Source organism: Ailuropoda melanoleuca, chromosome 1 (genome assembly GCF_002007445.2).
Source record: "Ailuropoda melanoleuca isolate Jingjing chromosome 1, ASM200744v2, whole genome shotgun sequence".
NCBI lineage: Eukaryota > Metazoa > Chordata > Mammalia > Carnivora > Ursidae > Ailuropoda > Ailuropoda melanoleuca.
Genome location: NC_048218.1, coordinates 125,224,408 through 125,232,129, shown reverse-complemented (window position 1 = coordinate 125,232,129; position 7,722 = coordinate 125,224,408). Strand labels below are relative to the sequence as shown.

The window sequence follows — 7,722 nt, the reverse complement described above, 5'->3', positions numbered from 1 at the left end:
CCTTCCCCATCACCACCACTGGCAGGTGGCTGGTGAGTTGCAACAGCGGCTGTATTTCTCAGACCCCTGCAATAGGCATAGTTACACGACTCAGTTCTGGTGCATGAAATGTAGATGCAAGTGTCATTTCCCACTTTCACGCCCTGCCAGTGAAAATCTCCTGTCCCATATGCCACTCTCCACTTCGGCTGGATGCTGGCGCGTGCGCACTCTAGAAAGCCGCATGTTGAAGATGGTAGAGCCTCTGTCAGCCTGGTCTCCAAAGGACAGCATGACACACACACTGCTGATAATACATATAAACGTTTTACTAAAAATAGTTTTATTTTTTAAGTGTATAAAAATGAACTTGGGTTATGATAAACTTTAAGATGGGGGTAGTATAACAACAGACAAAATACTCTAAAAGTATGATTTTTAAAAGCTTTTGGTTGGCCTGGACAATGACAAGGTCAACTAATGTAACTCCTTAGCTGTTTAGGAATCTCTCTCCATTCTCTGATGCGTATTCTCAGGATAACAGCACCGCCTGATTAGAAGAGAACGTCCCGGCAAATGCAGGAAGAACTGCACTGTTCTTGATGGTCAGGAGAAGGCTACAGGGGGGACCGCCAGTGTCTGGTTTGGGAAAAGCCTTTACTTATCACTTAGCACTCCCCGTAGAGAGGAGATACCATCCAAACATCAGGGACGGTCCAGCGCTGATGGGCCACATTCTAAGTGTCTCATGACAGAATTCGTAACACGTGAACTGAGATACACGATACTAGTTAAATTCTATCCTGCGGCTCAAAGCCCTGTTGACCCTGCTACGTTGCTGCAAACAGAATGCTGTTTCTTTTCCCCCCAGGGCACACAGATAGACTGTGTTCCCCCAGCCACCCTTGGTGGTTGGTGGGTCACGTGACAGAATTCTGACCAATGAGGTGACGACACAAGAGCTGTGAGCCCTTCTCAGACCCCATGGAGGCCTCAAGGCCCAAGGGGAGAGTGAATTGCTAGTTGGATGGAGCTGGTTCCCGAATGAACGCTTGGAACAGCGCTGTCCGCACCCGACCAACTCGGGGCTTTGAGGAGAGAAAGCAATAAACCACTGAGATTTTGTTCTGTGATTAGTACAGTCAGCACACCCTCCTGAATATATTAGGACTGTTGCCTTTGCCCCAGAGAACCCCGTGCAAGGTTAAAACTAAGGGAATGGCATGTAAAGTATACCTCAATAAAGCTGTTTATTTTAAAAAGAAAGTCCAGGGGTCCCTAGTGACGTATTCCAACCTGGCCCCTACTCCCACCCCCACCCTGTTCAGTTTGGCTCTTCCAAACTAGAGTTGAACAACTCTGACAGAATGCTGCTTGCCTCTGCTGTCAGGAATACCAGGCCTTGGCCACAGCCCACCCTCTCTTGTCCTCCTCTTGCATTCTAGGCTACTTAAGGAAATTTCAGTTTTCTGAACTTTGCCTGCCTATATTATGCCCTCTGCTAGAATGCTTTTCCCCCCTCACCTCTGCCTGCCCAACTCCACCTGTGCTCCCTGCCACCCCTACTGAGGCCTTCCGTCTGGAGGGCTCAGATGGGAAAGACAGCTCTGAACTCCTACAACCCTTTTTCTGGACAGCTCTGAGAGTTCACCTATGTTCCCCCCATCTCATCTATGTGTGATGACAATAGGTGGCCATCTCTGCCCTGCTAAGGGGCAAGCTCCTTGCAGACAGGGACTCCATCTGCCAGCACATGGACGCTATTCAATAATAAACATTAAACGAATGCATGCTTCGTGGGAAGCAGACGTGATTGATGGTCCCGCACTGTCCCCCACCCGGAACGTCCAGATTCACAAGGCAAGGAGTCTGCCACGAAGGCGGAGAAAAAAGAATAAAAACACTCTTAATTAAGAAAGTATGGAACGTAGCTTAAATTTCAGACATTTTAAAGATAAAAATGACCTTAGGTAAATACTATTTTTGATCTATATTGATGTGTAACACGCACACAGCAAAGTGACCATCGAGGCTAGAGCTTGATGAACGCCCAACAAAGCGGTCGCCCGGAGCAGCCTGCGCATCAAGAAACAGAACGTTCTTCAGCAATCCAGAAGCCCCTCCCCGCTCAAGTCAGTAAATACTATTTTTAAAAAAAAAGGAAGGAAGGGGAGGGGGGCAGGCATCCACTTAAAAAGAAAATGAGAAACACTGCGACAGGCACGGGGTGGGGGCGACTCACACCCTCGTGGAGACACGCCCATCGGGGCTTTTCCGGACCCGTGGAAAATTCTCACGGGATTGAACAAACCCACGAGGTGGGTAATAACAAAGCGGTGGGTCGAGCTTTGGAGGCGAAGAGGATTCCTTATAGGCGCCCAGACCGAGCGAGGCCACGGGGTTCGCCCAGTCGGGGCGCCCAGCAGGGAACGGAGTGCAGGATGGGAGGGCGGGCACGTGACCCCGCGCCCCAGGTCCCGTCCGCTGCCCAGGAGGGCGGTGGCCTCGCTGCGTCCCCAGCCGGGAAGGGCTTGGCTCCCGCCCCACTCTGAACCTGGAGAGGCAGGACATCCTCTGCGCTTCCTTCCAAGGGGATGTGCCTGCGCCAGATCCTAAGCAGAGAACCCAGGGCTTTGGAAGGAGCAAAGTCCCCTATAAAAGCCTGAGGAGCAGCTTCTGTTATAATGTCACTGCAGGCCTGGACCGGCGCTGGAGAGCAGGCTCTGTTCAAGCCTGTCTGACGAGCCTCCCCTCTGCCCTGGAGCAGGGAAATCAGGAATCATCTTTGGTTTGGAAGCTTCGCTCCCTGTTGCCGTTTTGTCTCTGTCAGGACCTCGGTATGTGAGATAGAGACAGGCGTGTGATGAGAGAGTAGAGAGGTGTGTAGGTAGTTAGATAAAAATTCTAGACTGTCTGCAAGTAATTCTGCAGGCAACGTCCCAGGGCTGGGGCTGGGCATCCATGACATGGATTTTTTTGGTTTACAAAGATGGGTGGTACAGGCAGTTTGGGGTCTTATATTTCAGTTCCTTGTATTAAGGGAACAACAAAGAGAACTAATAAATTGGATCAGGCAGAGGGGCTATAAAGGGGATGTTTCTAAAGCATTATAGTTCCTTACAATCTTAAACTGGGTTTCTTCCCACTTTGCACAGTCTGCACACCATTTTCCTCCCCTATTTCCTGTTCTGAAGTTTCCAGAGGAGGCTTTGGGCTACTTGGTTAGATGGGAGGAAGGGGATGCCTGGGTTTTGTTGATTTGGGAGATTTCAGGAGGATCACCCAATGTTCCTGCTGCACCCTGTAAATGCAAGGGAATCCACTGATTTCCTCCTCCTCCTTTTTTTAGGATTTTATTTGTCAGAGACTGAGCGAGCACGAGCAGGGGGAGTGGCAGGCAGAGGGAGAAATAGACTCCTTGCTGAGCAAGGAGCCTGATGCGGGACTAGATCCCAGGACTCTGGGATCATGGCCTGAGCCGAAGACAGACACTTCACTGACTAAGCCACCCAGTCATCCCTCCACTGATTTTCAAAACAGAGATATTCTATACAAATTATCCATTCCACAAATATTTATCAAGGCTCTTGCTTTGCATGTGCCAAGCACTGTTTTAGGCCCTGGGAAATTCAGTGATGAGCAAAGCAGTCGCTGTCCCCAAGAACTCACAGTCTGGTAGAGGAGACAGCGCAGTAAAACAGTTATCCTTCCCTGGAAGAAGCACTGTGACAGCTGCCACTTCCCAGCTGTGGGACCCGGGGCAAGTCACCTAACTTTTCCGTGCATTATTTTCATTATCTGTGAATGGGGATAATAGGAGTGCCCCTCCTTGCGATGTTATGAGGATTAAATAAAGTAATGTATTTAAAGTGCTTGGGACAGGGGCTTCTGGGTAGCGCAGTCATTAAGCGTCTGCCTTCGGCTCAGGGTGTGATCCCGGCGTTCTGGGATCGAGCCCCACATCAGGCTCCTCCACTAGGAGCCTGCTTCTTCCTCTCCCACTCCCCCTGCTTGTGTTCCCTCTCTCGCTAGCTGTCTCTCTCTCTGTCAAATAGATAAATAAAATCTTTAAAAAAAATAAAGTGCTTGGGACAATGTAAGTCACAAAGCAAGTGCTATGGGAGAGTTTGTTCTTGTGGGTGATGGTAGTATTGCTATTCTGGGGTGCTTACTGATGGAGAGAAAAGCTTCCGTCACCCTGTGCTTTCCTAAACCAGAGAGCCCTCTCCAGGGAGATCAGGCAAATGGAGTACTGAAGAAGAGGAGTTGGTCAAATGGCTGAGGGGATCAGGGGATGGGGAAGGAGTGGGGAGGGAAGACCAAGGGGAAGAGATAGAGCAGAGAGGGCAGACTGGAAAGGCACAGAGGTGTAGAGAGCACAGCAAGTATGAGGGCAGAAAGCGGTTTCATTCACATGAGAGCGGATTTAGAAGATAAGGCATCAAGTTCAGGTTAGACCCTAAGGGACAGATCACAAAGGGTCTGATGCATCCTGCCAAGGAACTGGGATCTTACAAAATCCATTTACAGGAAAATCTTTTCTAGAAATTTGTGACGTGCTTACTCAGCTGTATCAGCAAAAGTGAGTGCCGTCCAGGGCCAGTTTCTGATAATAAGAGTGGAAAGTGCGTGGAAGGGCCCACAGGTACCTGGCTCTGCCTGCAGATCCTTGGGGCTGAGTTGACTGTGATGAGTTCCTGTAGCTTCTTTTCTGTAAACCTGGAGTGGCTTCCCTCTACACACATGGCATGATAATAGCCTACCTCCCTAATGGCACTCAAGGCTCTGACAGACCCTCCTGCTGTCCTTCCCAGCACCCCTTTGTCCTTACTGTCAGAGCCCTGACATTTTGTTCTGGTGCCCACACTTCTCTGCCATCCAGGAACTCAGCAGAGAAAATCCTGATTAGCTGAGGGATAGGTGGGCACTTGCCACAATTCTGGCCAGGGACAAGAGGGAAGCCAGAAGCTTCTGGGAAAGTTCTCTCTCTGAAAAAGAAATGCAGAAACGGGCATACCTCTTCTTCCTCTGTGTTGGTTGAGTGACACCTGGAATTGTATGTCCTCTAGAGCACCCAACACAATGTGTTGCGTAGTGTGGTTCGATACGTTTATCTTCCGTTGAGATGTGAAGATTTGCAACAAGTTCCTATGAGATAATTAGGGTAGTTGTTATCCGTTTGGTAGATTAGGAAGCTGAGAGAGATGAACAAGTAAATATCAGGCCCAGAGAATAAGCAGGAACGAACCCAGGTCTCACGATTGCTAGTGTTTCTACAACACCAGGATGCTTCTCTCCCATCGTACCAGACATGGGCCAAAAAGCTTCACAAAGATTGGCATTTGTGCCCAGACAACAAAACAAGGTATCGAAGTAAAGTAAATTGCTATAGTAAAATGACTTTTGCATTTTTGCTCACATTGGATAAGCCATCTGAGGCTGAACTAAAACATGTGAAAAATGGATTCTGGTGCTTTTTCAAGCCAAAGAAATACCCACATGTCTCCGTCAGAGAGCTGCCCCAGCCAGGAACAACAACTAATAACAGAGCTTGCCAACAAATGTGCCCCCAAAAGTACTGAGGCCCTTGGGAGACAGGCACTGTCTCATGGTTTGAGAAGCCTCTTTGCTTGACCTCAGTGGCACAGTCAGTTTGAGCTGCTATCACCAAGTACTATAGACTGGAAAATCGACATGTATTTCTCACTCTTCTGAAGGTTAGACATCCAAGATCAGGGTACCTTTTGCTCAGGTTCCAGTGAGGGCCCTCTTCCAGGCTGCCATATTCTCATGTGTGCTCACAAGGCAGAAGGGGGCCAGAGAGCTCTGTGGGGTTCCTTTTACAAAGGCACGAATCCCCAAAGGCCCCCACCTAATACTACTACATTGGGGGTTAAGATTTCCAAACCTGAATCACCAGGGGGACACAAACATTCAGTTCATTGTACCCAGTGTGCCATACAAATGTTGTTACTATTCACGTGTGCCAGGACATGAAATATGTTTGGGAAGCACATGCCAGTCTTCCCATGTCTTTCCCCAAATCTCTGCATGTCCCACTGCTGTCTTTCATAAACCCCCCCACTTCAGCAAACTGATCTATTCACTGTCCCCCAAATACTTTGAGGCTTGGAAAACTTCCCCTCTGATTCCTCCTCCTACCTTAAATCCTAGGCCTCCCTCTGCATATTAAGAAAAATTTTTAAAATCCCACCCCAGGTGATTTCTTCCTTCAAACTGTTGTATTTTTGTAACAAACATTATATAACATACTTAATCTGACCTATATGTACTATCATACTGTGCATCTTAGCTTTGCTTCTGTACATCTTATCTCTCCAACTAGACCGTAAATAATCTCTCTGAAGGCTATCACAATGAGCTGTCCTCATAGCAAATGATTCACTCTAAATCTGTTTAGTGACCACTGACAGATCTTACTGGGTTGTTTTCTCATCGGTTCTACCTCCTCATTCCTGCGATGGTTGGAAGCTATATAGAAGGTCATGTATGCCTACTGATAATGAAACATGGTTCTAGATGCATGGAGATCCAAAGAAGGGGGGGAAGAGAAGAGAAACATATCAATAAAGCAGGTTAATGATGAAGCCTAGGGGTCTTATGAGGATGAAAGAGGCCCTAACTTGTAAAGGATTCCTCTGCAAGGAGGAAGCATCCACAGAAAGGAAGGAGACATTGACCATGGCTTCTGCCTTGGAACGCTTATGACATATAGTCAAATTTTAGTGGCTATATTAGGATTTGGGGAAGGGCATGGTATTTTTAATCTCAAACCACCAATAAAGCCTGAACTGTTTGCAAGTTTAGTCATAGAACAGACAATATTTGCATAATCGGACTTAGCTGAGTAGTTCCTTCAGCGACAAGGAGACCCAAGAGCCAGCGTCAAGCACTTCGGAATAACTAATGTGTGAGTATGGGGCGCAGGGTGCGGGGGTGGGGGTGAACAGGTTGGGATGTGGCCCCCTGAGTGTGACTGAGCCAGGGCTAGGAAGGGATCTATTGAATGGTCTGGGAACAGAGCTGGCCAAGCTCATGGTCCCTCTGTGGTTAGCTCACCTGCCCCCATCAGCCCCTCCTTTGACACTCTGGGTGAAACGCAGCTTGGACAGCTCCTCCAGATGGGTCCTTGGACAGAATCAACCAGAAGGGCCAGCTCTGAGGCTTCTAAATCTGCCAGCCTCCTAAGGGAGTATTCCTAAATAGGAATATACTTTGGGAAGCTGATGAGGTCCCTCTAAATATTTGGGAGGCAGTGTTTGAATCAAATGGTTTGCCTGCTGCTGTCAACGATTATAGATCCTATTTGAGGGTTTGTAGAGACTATTTACAGAAAGCTAAGACCCAAGGGGTCTATGTGAAAGGGGATCGATCAGATCAATAGTAATTAATCTTGATGTCAGGGTAATTCAGAGAAGCTCTCAATTACATACCTCCAAGAAAGCTGTGAGACCAGCGCCATCATCCCTATTGTTCCTGGGGCTCAGCCGGTGTCCAGAAGAGCCCAGATTGGGGATGAACTCTAGTATAGGAAACCCTGGGTTAGAGGAGAGGGGACACTGGTTCAAGATCTGAGTGGGCTCAGGGGTTATAGAAGGAAATGAGGTCCCCTGGAAAATATAGAACTGCTCTAAAAATTATTTAGGATGGCTTTTCTATGGCTTCTCTACTCCCATGGGACTCAGGAGCCATCTCTCAGTGACTGTCTATCTGATGGTGTGA

General features: G+C 48.1%; 1 protein-coding gene across 2 annotated transcripts in view; it reads left to right on the top strand.

The window, feature by feature from the left end:
* The first annotated feature begins 2,168 nt into the window (after positions 1-2,168).
* The window catches only part of PIK3CG (phosphatidylinositol-4,5-bisphosphate 3-kinase catalytic subunit gamma), a 38,825-nt gene continuing 33,271 nt past the window's right edge, over positions 2,169-7,722 (top strand). The window contains exon 1 of one of the 2 annotated variants that reach the window (XM_034666547.1): positions 2,169-2,297. The gene's annotated coding sequence lies outside the window, so the exon portion shown is untranslated. Of the gene's footprint in view, positions 2,298-6,564; positions 6,911-7,722 lie in introns of those variants that run through there. The other variant, XM_034666543.1, reaches the window with a different exon arrangement.